This window comes from Camponotus vicinus, unplaced genomic scaffold (assembly GCF_025532165.1).
Source record: "Camponotus vicinus isolate PSW18456_S1 unplaced genomic scaffold, iyCamVici1.0 SCAF_3, whole genome shotgun sequence".
Lineage (NCBI taxonomy): Eukaryota > Metazoa > Arthropoda > Insecta > Hymenoptera > Formicidae > Camponotus > Camponotus vicinus.
Genome location: NW_028141967.1, coordinates 14,307,941 through 14,321,433, shown reverse-complemented (window position 1 = coordinate 14,321,433; position 13,493 = coordinate 14,307,941). Strand labels below are relative to the sequence as shown.

At 30.4% G+C, this 13,493-nt stretch overlaps 1 pseudogene across 1 annotated transcript; it reads left to right on the top strand.

The window, feature by feature from the left end:
* The first annotated feature begins 2,195 nt into the window (after positions 1–2,195).
* On the top strand, positions 2,196–5,237 carry LOC145968122 (uncharacterized; annotated as a pseudogene). Its single transcript, XR_014437674.1, has 5 exons — positions 2,196–2,415; positions 3,777–3,946; positions 4,048–4,201; positions 4,689–4,816; positions 4,901–5,237. The product of XR_014437674.1 is annotated as an uncharacterized LOC145968122 (transcript).
* The last annotated feature ends 8,256 nt before the right edge of the window (positions 5,238–13,493 follow it).

The following is a 13,493-nucleotide window of genomic DNA, read 5'->3' as shown; positions in this document are numbered from 1 at the left end:
ATTGCGCCAACTAAGAATAAAAATTTGTACAAGATAAATAGAAGTACAAGGAAGAAAACTTGTATAAGTTAAATAAAAATATTTTAATTGAAAACATTGTTATACAAAATAGTTGTTTTAATTTTCAAAAATAATAATATTAAAAAATTAAAAATTTATTTAAAAATTGAAAATTGAAAATTAATATAAATCAAAAAAGTAAAAAAAATTTTAATTAAAAAAACTTGGCGCTGCCAACTTCACGATTCTTTTCTTTTTCTGTTATGATTTCTGGCGAAGATAAATATTAAGAATCTGTTTGCAAGTAGCAAAGTCATTCTTAGGAATAACGATAACGAATAAAGAACGCAAATACTAAACTGTATATATATAATCAACACTTGAATCCTAGAGATAAATTGAAATAAACAAAACTGAATACTACGGATGGCCGATCGAGATAATTTCGAAACTTCTAAATAAAGTCACGAGTTACGCGACTGAAAGCTATCACATGAAAAATTCCAACAGTCACGTATCCATTAATTTAATACTATAGCGGCTCTATGTTCAAAGCCACGGAATTTAACTCTATCAAAGGAATTCTAAACAAAGATCTGTTGCTTTTTGAACAGAATATCAGAAGATCTATATTTATCAGTCTTATAAATTATGCAGAGCGCGCGCGCAAATATTGTAGGATCGACGGTACGCTCGAATATTTTGAGATGTCTATTACGGATGACGCAGCGTCACGTGTTGCAATTCTACAAATTTTTGGATGTCCGTCTTGCTTTCCTTTGAATCGGAATAGACCGCTTTGAACGTCTAATCATAAGGATACACAGAGAAAAATATCATTCTACTGCCAAAAAAAACCGATTACTCAGTTTACTTTTCTTTTTTCAAGTAATAGTTTTCTTCAACAAAGAATATATTCTTGATAATAATCTTAAAATATATTCATCATAAGTGTTAGAAAATCTCATTATCATGTACTCAAAAGAAGAATTTATTTTGTCTTCAAGAATACACTGTAAAGTTGTATCAAAGAAAAGCCAAAGAACAATGCTGAAAAAGGGCCAAAATTTGCCTGTATGGGGATTGTATGAAATCGGTATATCTTTATGTTTTTGAACCTGCTGAACTCGAAAATGAAGCTTAAAATTGTCCAAACACGGGGGAAAATTGTGAAAATGCAATTTTTTTACAGAGAAGTCGCGTTTTGCAGCAAATGTTTTTTAATGAACAAATGGCAATTGTAAACAAAAATAGTCTTTTTTTTTTAAATAGTATGCAGAATGTGTTATTTGAACGTAATCAATCTTCTAATGCAATAGCTCTTTTTTTATTTTTAATCTCTAATCTGGTATATTGTTATTTTTTTTAATTTTTTTTTATTTATTTATAATATACAAAAAAGATAAGAGATTTTTTTAGTACAAAATGTTTACGTATTCTTGAAAATGTGCGAGGAGTGCTCAGACATTGACTTACGTCTATAAATATGATCTTACGATATAAATCACAAATCACAGTCAGTATCAGTATTAGTTTTTTTTAATTAAATTAAAATGAGTAATCACAACCTTCCTCTCTCTCCCTTTTTTCTCAAAAACATTAATAAAATAAGATATTTTTCGTTTACAATTGCCACTTGTTCATTAAAAAACATTTGCTGCAAAACGTGGCTTTTCTGTAAAAAAAATTGCATTTTCACAATTTTCCCCGGTGTTTGGACAATTTTAAGCTTCATTTTCGAGTTCAGCAGGTTCAAAAATACAAAGATATACCGATTTCATACAATCCCCTTATAGGCAAATTTTGGTCCTTTTTCAGTATTGTTCTTTACTTATTTGAATATTTTATAATGTATTAATCTAAGAATATTTATTAGATTATAAAGAAAGTAGTATGTTTCTTTCAAACTTAATACAATAGAGTCAGAATAAATAAAATATAGTTTTGAATGAAGAAATTTTTCTTTTTTAAAGTAAATTTATATTCTTAATTCAAAGAGACATATTTCTTGTAGGAACAAGATGTATCATTGCGGAAATGATTTCCTACATTGTGCAATCAATATTTTCTTGAAACAAATAATTATTCTTATTCCAATAAATTAGTTTATTATAATTCTTTAGTGAAGAACATGAAATACTTGAAATCAACATTTCTTTGCAGAGCATGCGCATTTTCGTTCCTGTATCGTTCACATATGCGCAATTATAATAGCAACTTTTCCTCGTGCACGCGGAACATCATATTGCCATTTGTTAAGTGTTTTGTGGTTATTATACTGCTAACTGACTCTATTAAGTAAAAGATTACTTAATTAATATAAATATACTAGTGCCATGAAAAATCCTGCAGTGCCTAATATTGCAGATTTATTACAACAGATTGATTGCAATCATTTGATATCACGATTTGAAGGTAAGTGTATTTATCGTGATTATTGTAATTAACATAGAGAAATTTTCTATATTTTACTAAGCTTAAACAATACAGAAGTGATGTGATAAGATTTTCTCATATTATAAACTAACCTAGAAATTTGAGCTCTTATAAATTATAGATACTATATTTCACTTTCTGATAAAAATGAATAAATAACTATTTTTATATATAATTAAACTAACACAACTAATACAAAAATTATAAGTCTGTATGATAATACATATAAAAAAGATGTATACGAAATAGTAAGTATACGAATCTGTTTTATTTTTTCATTACAGAACATACAATTCTAATAGATCATCTACCAAAATTAATAGCAAGTAACGATATGTTAAATGAGCTTATTCCTAATATTGGAGATAGATTAAATTTTATTAATAAATATTTATAAATATTTATAAATATTTATAAATTTTTATTAATAAATATGAAAAATTTGTTTCACAAAAAGAAAATATCGTAAGTTCTTCAGTTAATAAATTCAAATATATGTAGAAATATTTTTCTTACTTATATACTTTATTACAATTAGGATATATGTAATCTTGAAGTAAGAAATGATGAATTATTAACATCAATAATTCCACTTATACAAGAAAAAACTTAGACGTTATTCAATGTAACTGACACCTCAGATAGTGATGGTCCTCTTATAATACTTGAGGACGGACATAAAACATCGTGTAGTTCTCATGACGAATTTTCAAAAGAAATTGAGATGCCTGACTTTAATTTAACTGAACTGCTTGAACAAGCTCCAATGGGAAAAACTATTATTTCTTTCTATAATAATAAAAAATGCTTAAATGACTGTCTTAGAAACAAGCTTGTGGATATAATGAGATAATAATGAGACATTTATTCTCATTTCATTGTAAACAGTAATATCATTTATCTTATCGTAAACTTATTATAGTAATATCATTTATTTATCTGTCCATTATATAATAACTCATAAATTTTACAAAATTAATGTCATTAAATATATCTTTTATTTATTGTTAAATTAATTGTATTTCAGCCGATTAAATCAAAAAAAATTATTAATCAATAATTGCCAAAATAAAACACTTATTTCCTAACGAGCCCCTAGCGATTTATTATACTGCTGCAATTAAAAAAAAGGATTCTCCTACTGGAAAAAGTATTATAGCTAGAGGAAAATTAATCGATAAAGCTAAAAATTTGATTCATCAAGGTGGTTATGCAAGACCTACAAAAAATAGGAAAGCAATCGAAAATATCAATCAAGATATATCAATAAAAAAAAATAGGTAAAATGAAAATTTAAGAAAAAGAAATCAGTATATTTGATATAAATTTTAAATTTTCAGATTTGTGTAAGAACAATTCCTATTTATGGTTAAGTACAAGAAATGAACCTTGGGAAGAAGTTCTCATCCATTGGAAAAATACTTTCCAATGTAGGCAGGAATCAGAAGCGGTAACTGCATTTGATTTCCTCGAACAATGGCCTATTTTGAAACAATCACATGTAGCTCTTGTAAGTTACAATTTAATATAATTCTCATGTCTCTTTTTCTCTCCTTTTTCTCTCTTTCTCAAAATGCTCGCTAATAATACTTATGTTTTATTCTTGTATAGATAAATAATGATTTTTACGAATTATTTCCAAACCGCAGTTTTAATCTATTAAAATATTGGAATTTATTCTTTGATAAGATAGTTCTTTATAAACAAAGTAATAACAAAGAGAATATAAAAATTGATATTGAGGATCTAAAATCACTGTCTGAAAGTGAGTATATGTGTATATTTAATTAAATGTAACAAATCTGTAAATATGATATAAAATAGATGATATAAAATAGATGATATAAAATAAATAGAAAGTGTTTCATATATAATGATCTATTATTTCATTATGGAAACTTGTAATGAAAAAAATTTAATAAAAAAGTTATGCTAAAATTTTATTTTTTTATAATTTTAATTATATAGAGGATAAATCTATAAGCATGCTAATAAAAATTTATATTTAGAGAAAGTATTTCCATCGAACTCCATAAAAATTCTAATTTAATCTAATTTAACTCCATGTCATGAGGATTATAACTTGTTTGTGTAATAAAAAATTATTATAATGGCATCTCTTTACTTGTTAATAACTTTCTAATCAATAATTAGATTACAAGATTTTGAAAATTAGTTAGTTTCTTGATTATATGTTTAAAGTTAAAGTCGTTTCTAGTTGTATAAAGTGAAATGTTTACCTCCTGTTTTAGATGCCAAAGTAGTGAAACAAATTATACTTTTGTGTCATATTTTACCACCGAAGGAGAGACTAGTGAAGAAAAAACATTGGAAATTTTCGACTCAAGAATGTATAGATTCTATTATAATTCATGCAACTGTGAGTATCAGGAATTTTATCAAAAATAAAAATGTGTTTTCTTAGTTTTAAGTAGGTATGTCTGAATGTGTCTTACTTTATTAGAGTGCAGTGGATATTGAAAGCAAAATTAATCTGCAAAAAGAAAGGGCAACAATACGGGGTCTACATTTGCAACCTTTTCTTTTAGTGGAAGGTCCAACTTATTCCGATATCAATAAAATTTATATTATTAATAATGAAGTAAAATACGAGTATGACAATTGTCTTAAGGCTTTTGATATATTTTTCAAAATTTTTCATGTTATGCGTATTAAGTATCCTCCACAAAGTGAACATATTTATGAAGCCATTGAAGTAGTGATTTTTAATAGCCAAAAAAAATCTTTGAAAAAATATCCTCATATTCAAGATATTATTGAGAATATTAAATTTGAGTAACTCGGTGATTGATAAATATAAACAGTCCAAAAATTGCAATATTAAAAATGAATTGTTATTATTGTGATATTAATTTTAATGATATAGATAAATATATATTTCATTTAAAGTATATTCATAAAAAAGACACTTTCATTTGTCATATCGATAACTGTCTTAGACCATTTCATAGAAAAGATAGTTTCAAAAAACATATTTTAACTCATGGGTTTGATACAGCCTTAAAAAAGCTTGTAGATGTTGTACCAACTATAGACACAGTACATAGTACTTCCGATTTCAATCCAGATACAAAACTTTGCCCGCAAACGGAATCTTCTTCTGATGAAGTAAAATATAAATTAGAGAGCACTTCGACGTTTCTTAAAAATATTGAACAAGCAATCCAACATTTAGTTATTCAATTATATGATAATTTTTTCTTACCCAAATCTTACATTCAAAAGATTATGAAAATTATTGAAAATTTTTGCTGTTTGGAATTATTACATGGACTTGAACAAATTATCTTAAATTGTAACTTAAATGAAGTATTAAGTTCTTTTCAGGTAATTTCAAAATATTTCAATAATTTAAATACAGAATATAAAAGAGAATCTTTTTTTGAACAATCGAACTATTTCATTAAGCCATCACAGATTATCATTGGAACTTCGCCTGATGAATCCAGACGACAAAACAGTGTATCGCTTACAATAAAAGATAAAACTTGCTCTTATATTCCTATACAAAAACAATTAGAAACATTTTTGAATCTTCCTAATGTTCTACAAAATATTTTAGATTATCAAAAAGATTTGGAGATGAACTATTCAGAAGTTTATAAAAATATGGTACAAGGCTCTTTGTGGAATTTCATAAAAACTGTAACAAATCCTAATAAGATAATTTTATCATTAATTCTCTACTTTGATGATTTAGAGATTGGTAATCCACTTGGAAGTCATGCTGGTTATTATAAAATAGGATGTTTATATTATAGTATTCCAACCATTCCACCAAAATATAGTAGTCGCTTAGGAAATATATTTATTTCTACATTATTTTATAGCTCAGACAGATGTCATTATGGAAATACCGCTGTTTTAAAACATGTTATAAATGAATTAAAAATTCTAGAAAATAATGGTTTATACATAAAAAATGACAAAAAACATATATATTTTGCATTTTGCTTCATGACAGGCGATAATTTAGATGTTCACTCAATATTTGGCTTAACTGAAAGTTTTTCTTCTAATCATTACTGTGGATTTTGTTTGGCAGATAAAAATCTCACAAAAAAACTGATTACAGAACAATCAAATCTTTTAAGATTAAAAAATGAATATGTGTATCACTTAGAAAACAAAAATTTTGGAATAAAAGAGAAATGTATCTTTAATGATTTGGGATATTACCATATTTATGAAAATCAATGTATAGACGTTATGCATGACCTATACGAACGTGTTTTAAGATATAACATGGCAAATATTATATCGAAATTAATATTTTCAAATTATTTTACATTACAATCTCTTAATTTTAAAATCATTTCAGAGACAAGCCTTGACAAAATCTAAATTTTGGATAGGGAGTCCTTGTTGGGCAAAAGGCTTGTCTCTGAAATGCTGTTTATCAAGCGCCAAAAAAATAGTTTGAACTTGCAGAGTGATACAGAGGGCTTGCATCATACATTTGCGACAATAATCGATAATTTATCGAAAATATGAGGCGTTCGTTCACGCGTCGGTATGTTTGTTATCGTTGAGTCAACTGCGCATATCCTTGGTTGAGTCCATGTTTATGTCCTGACAACCGAGGATATATTTATACAGTTCGTCATCGAATCTCGAATCGACATGAGGCGCACAGCGGCATACTATATTATTAATTGTAAAAGGCGCGGAATCTGGTGAGTCATGCTTCTAACTATTAATTTAAACAAAAAAGCTTATTCACGTGTAATATCTTTCGGTATTTATTTTATTATTTTTACTCGATTTGTTAGATCTGCTATGACGTCGCATAGCATAACTATAGTATATTTAATTGACTGTTGGAAGCAGAGTGCTTACTAGACCTCCGCGGGATGCAATTTAGCGTCACCTACGCGTCGAGAACAAATTCGTTTAATGTAACGCGGCACTATCTACAATATATATTGTTAACATCGCGCTGAAGAAGGATCAAAAGATGATCCAAAACGTTCGCTTTTTGTTATTATAATGTGTTTTTTAATAAACTAATATTGAAAAAAGAAAGAAGTGTTGTTGCTTCTCTGCGCTCCAACTACCGCGCGTTGGCTCTTATGCCATTTTCTTTTTAATTTAGAATTAAGTTTATGTTTGAATTGCGTATTATATATTCGTAAAATTTGTGCTACATATTTGCCGTTACAAATTTTATATACATTTGTATATGTGTATGTTACATACATATACAGGGCGATCCTGAAAAACGTTATGTCTTTAAAATGACGTATTCCTGACACCATTCTAAGACAATTTTTCCTTTACCAAAATTTGATTTGAAGCGTAGTTTTTGAATTATGAGCAAAAATAGTTAGTAAATCACGCGTCGGGTACAGAAGGCAGGCAGGAGCGGCGCGGCGTGCCGCGAGCGCGGGCGCAGCTGACCGCCCGACGGGTGATTATCACCGCATGAGTCGCTAACTATTTTATCTTATAACATAAAATTATGCTTTAAATAAAATTTTGGTAAAGAAGAAAATGTCTTAGAATTACGTCAGAAATACGTGTTCCTTAAAATAACGTTATTTTAATAATGAAAAGTTGTTCCGGATCGCCGGCCGTCCGACGTTGCAATCAGCTGATTGCTACACGCGATGTGTGTATGGCGGAGTGTGAGCGTAAGAGAGAGAGAGAAAGAGAGAGAGAGGGAGGGTAGAAGGGACAGACATTCATACACACGCACGCACTTTTTTTCTCGCTCTCTTTCTCTCTTTTACGCAACACTCATACACTCTCTCATTCAGTCTCTCACTCACACTCTCTCGGTCACTCACTCACTCACTCACCTGCTTACTCACTTGCTCACTCACCTTGTAGCAGCGTAGCGAATCTTCATGCTATGTATTGTTGTTATCTGCTGCACGGTTATGATTGCTAGAGATGCGCGACACATCGAAATTTTTTCGATTATTAGTCTCACACTCGATTGACACAATACAGATTACACGATAACGAGTTTACTGTTTATTCACTCACTATTGATTTATCGATACCAAAAATTACTTTCAAAGAAACGCGAATGCAAACAGCACATGACTCGACGCGAAGCGACGGACCGCGGAGACTGCGCGACCACAAGAGTTATGTTGCCAGAAACGCGACACGCGACATCTAACAAACGACTTGCGCGTGGCGCGTGATTGACGCGAGATAAGACGAACGATCGGCTAAAACCTTCGCATTGCGAATGCGGTAGAAAACATGAAACGTATAATGACATACTTAAAAAATTAATTATTTATTATAAATAATAACTATTTCTAATTATAATAAATAATTATTATTTTAAAAAGCATGTGTTGTACGTTATTACGTTTTCGAAATTATTGCATTCACGATGCGAAGATTTAAGTCAATCGCAAGAATAATGTAATTAAAATTACATTTGGAAAAATTTATTTTTATTCTGCTCACAATGAAATGTTCCAACGTGAAAATGTATTGGTCGCTCTGAAAAGAGCGGATTGACTAAAAAAAATTTTAAAGCAGATGCTCAAAATGCCCGCCATCCATCCTAATGCAAGCTCTCATGCGTTTTAATAAGTTTCTTTCGACGTTTTCCATTATTTCTTCGTCAATATTCCAAATAGCGAATCGTAATCTTGTCTCCAGATCTTCAATATCTTCGGGAAGCGTTTTATAAATTACTTCCTTGCAGTATCCCCATAAGAAAAAATCTAGAGGATTGAGATCCGGAGATCTTGCGGGCCAACGTATCGGGCCGTACCGACCCATCCAGCGTCCGGGAAAATTCTCGTTTAAGTAATTCGTAACGATCCTGGCGTTGTGTGGCCCAGCACCGTCTTGTTGGAAGATAATATCGTTTCTTTCAAATAATGGCACATCTTCTAAGAAATGTGGTAGATTTTCTGTTAATAAATCGACGTAGGTTCTTCCAGTTAAAATATCTGGAAGAATAACTGGACCAAGTATTTCAGTGCCCATTATTCCAGCCCATACATTAATCTTCCAACGAGTTTGAAAATTTCGAAATCGCGTGACTCTGGGATTTTCTTCGCTCCAAAAGTGCATATTATGCACATTAAAAATTCCTTCTTGTGTGAATAGCGATTCATCGCTGAATATCACACGAGAGGAATATCTGGGATCTCGATCGACGTTTCGCAGAAAATTTTCGCAAAACGATTTATTAACAGAAAATCTACCACATTTCTTAGAAGATGTGCCATTATTTGAAAGAAACGATATTATCTTCCAACAAAACGGTGCTGGGCCACACAACGCCAGGATCGTTACGAATTATTTAAACGAGAATTTTCCCGGACGCTGGATGGGTCGGTACGGCCCGATACGTTGGCCCGCAAGATCTCCGGATCTCAATCCTCTAGATTTTTTCTTATGGGAATACTGCAAGGAAGTAATTTATAAAACGCTTCCCGAAGATATTGAAGATCTGGAGACAAGATTACGATTCTCTATTTGGAATATTGACGAAGAAATAATGGAAAACGTCGAAAGAAACTTATTAAAACGCATGAGAGCTTGCATTAGGATGGATGGCAGGCATTTTGAGCATCTGCTTTAAAATTTTTTTTAGTCAATCCGCTCTTTTCAGAGCGACCAATACATTTTCACGTTGGAACATTTCATTGTGAGCAGAATAAAAATAAATTTTTCCAAATGTAATTTTAATTACATTATTCTTGCGATTGACTTAAATCTTCGCATCGTGAATGCAATAATTTCGAAAACGTAATAACGTACAACACATGCTTTTTAAAATAATAATTATTTATTATAATTAGAAATAGTTATTATTTATAATAAATAATTAATTTTTTAAGTATGTCATTATACGTTTCATGTTTTCTACCGCATTCGCAATGCGAAGGTTTTAGCCGATCGTTCGTCTTATCTCGCGTCAATCACGCGCCACGCGCAAGTCGTTTGTTAGATGTCGCGTGTCGCGTTTCTGGCAACATAACTCTTGTGGTCGCGCAGTCTACGCGGTCCGTCGCTTCGCGTCGAGTCATGTGCTGTTTGCATTCGCGTTTCTTTGAAAGTAATTTTTGGTATCGATAAATCAATAGTGAGTGAATAAACAGTAAACTCGTTATCGTGTAATCTGTATTGTGTCAATCGAGTGTGAGACTAATAATCGAAAAAATTTCGATGTGTCGCGCATCTCTAGCAATCATAACCGTGCAGCAGATAACAACAATACATAGCATGAAGATTCGCTACGCTGCTACAAGGTGAGTGAGCAAGTGAGTAAGCAGGTGAGTGAGTGAGTGAGTGACCGAGAGAGTGTGAGTGAGAGACTGAATGAGAGAGTGTATGAGTGTTGCGTAAAAGAGAGAAAGAGAGCGAGAAAAAAAGTGCGTGCGTGTGTATGAATGTCTGTCCCTCCTACCCTCCCTCTCTCTCTCTTTCTCTCTCTCTCTTACGCTCACACTCCGCCATACACACATCGCGTGTAGCAATCAGCTGATTGCAACGTCGGACGGCCGGCGATCCGGAACAACTTTTCATTATTAAAATAACGTTATTTTAAGGAACACGTATTTCTGACGTAATTCTAAGACATTTTCTTCTTTACCAAAATTTTATTTAAAGCATAATTTTATGTTATAAGATAAAATAGTTAGCGACTCATGCGGTGATAATCACCCGTCGGACGGTCAGCTGCGCCCGCGCTCGCGGCACGCCGCGCCGCTCCTGCCTGCCTTCTGTACCCGACGCGTGATTTACTAACTATTTTTGCTCATAATTCAGAAACTACGCTTCAAATCAAATTTTGGTAAAGGAAAAATTGTCTTAGAATGGTGTCAGGAATACGTCATTTTAAAGACATAACGTTTTTCAGGATCGCCCTGTATATGTGTATTTATATAAATTTGGATTTTTTTTATATATGAAATAATTACCACAAAGAATATTAAACAATTAGTATAGTAACAAATATAATTGATGATATTTATAATCAAGTCTTGAATTATGCAAGGCCGTCGAAATGGTTATCTCGTTACGGCTGTAAATGAAATTTGACAACTTAAGATTAGCCAATTTGATCACATGATACGGCAAAGTGGATTATTCGCTGAATATATCAATACCTTTTTATAACTTAAACAAGAAGTCAGTGGATAGCCAAGCAAATGCGGAGAAAATGATGATGACGCAAATGAACGATTACTTGAGAAAATATGAAAAAACCGAAAATATCGTTTTCGATAAGCGTAACATCATGCGGAATCCCGATTTACCAAACCTGTGCTTAAATTCTTTTTGAGGAAAATTTGGCCAATTTACCGAATACTGAAATCGTGAAAATGCTTCAGCGTTTCGTTACATTATTAATGAGCGCCGAGTATGAGGTTATCGATATGTTAACCGTGAATGATGAGATACATGTTTCGTAGCAACTACGACGGTTGTCGTTTGCTCACTGATAATCAATGTCGTGATAGCATACACAACTACATAGGCTCGTTTAAATTGTATAAATATTTAGAACGCTTAGCTTTACGCGTATTATATTATGATACAGATTCGTGTATTTGTATAATCTACAGCAATCCAAACGAGTACGAATCTCGTACGAGAAATTTTCTGGGCGACAGGACGGAAGAACTCAAAAACTACGATCGCGGTAGCTATATCCAGGTATTCGTGTCCCAGAATTCGAAATTTTACACTTACATCGTTTGTATATGCAATTTATGCAATGCAAATTTTTGTCATTCAAGACAATTAAATGCACAAATCGAGAACATATCATCTATCATCATAAACTTAATAAAGAGAGAGCAAATTAGCTTGATAATTGATTGAAAATATATTTTAATTCTACTCTTAACCATAAACGCATATACTCCATTTGTAATAATTAAAAATAATTCTTTTATAAATCAAAATAATTTTTTTATAAATGAAGAAAATAATTCTTTTATTTTAATAATACATTTGCGTCATCAAATCGACGAACCTTCCATTAGACTAACGTATTAAGAGAAAACCCGGTAAGTTTTTGTAAATATATGAATAATTTTTTTACTTCTTTAAATCACTCTTCTATATGTTTTCCTTCTATATGTATTCTATATATAATTTCATGTACATATAAAAATTTATATAAAATTCATATACTTCACATATATATTATATAGATTAAAATTAGGTACATACTTAGAGCATTCATATTTGATAGATATTATAAATATTAACATTCAAGCTAATTTAGCTAATATTATATTCAGATGCGACAATTCAAATTTATTATCGATTTGTAATCTGAATGTAATTAGTGATTTGTAAGAATTAAAATATAAAAATAAATATTTAAAAAAATAAAAAAATATTTCATATTCTGATAATAAAAATTAAATTTTCGTTAAAAATTAAGTTTTCGTATTCTTTCGAATATTTGTATTATAAGATTTTAATATATTTTAACACATTTAATATATTTTACCTAACAATAAATAACAGATTTTGCAGATTTTAACATATTTTACCTATCAATGAAATAATATGCATTGAAGAAAAAATTTATTACTGAATTAAAAATTAAACATTAAATAAATAAATATACATAACTTTTAAATAATTTAATATTGATTATATATTTATAACATATCGAGGCATTCGTGTCGAAGGGATCCAAAATTTTATGCCTACATACTGTACATACACCGGAGGATAATACACACGAAATTTGTAAAATTAAGGGTATTCTCTCAATTACGAGAACTCGCCCTGCATTAATTTTAATAGTATAAGGATATTATTATTAGCAAGAGAGAAAGAAGTGCAAGAAAACAAAAAAGAAAATAACGAAATTTCGATAAATCTATCTTTTTACGCGATTCGGCGTACAGTGTTTCATGAAATTGTAACGCGAAGCGAAACAAAAATATATGCATCGGATTAGTAAAACGTACGTTTATCAATCTTTATTCGCTATCATACGGTTATGTAGATGCGAAATAATAATATTCTTACTTCTTGTACATCTTTTTCTTTTTTAAACAAAAATCGCGTATTTTTTACTCTTGTTA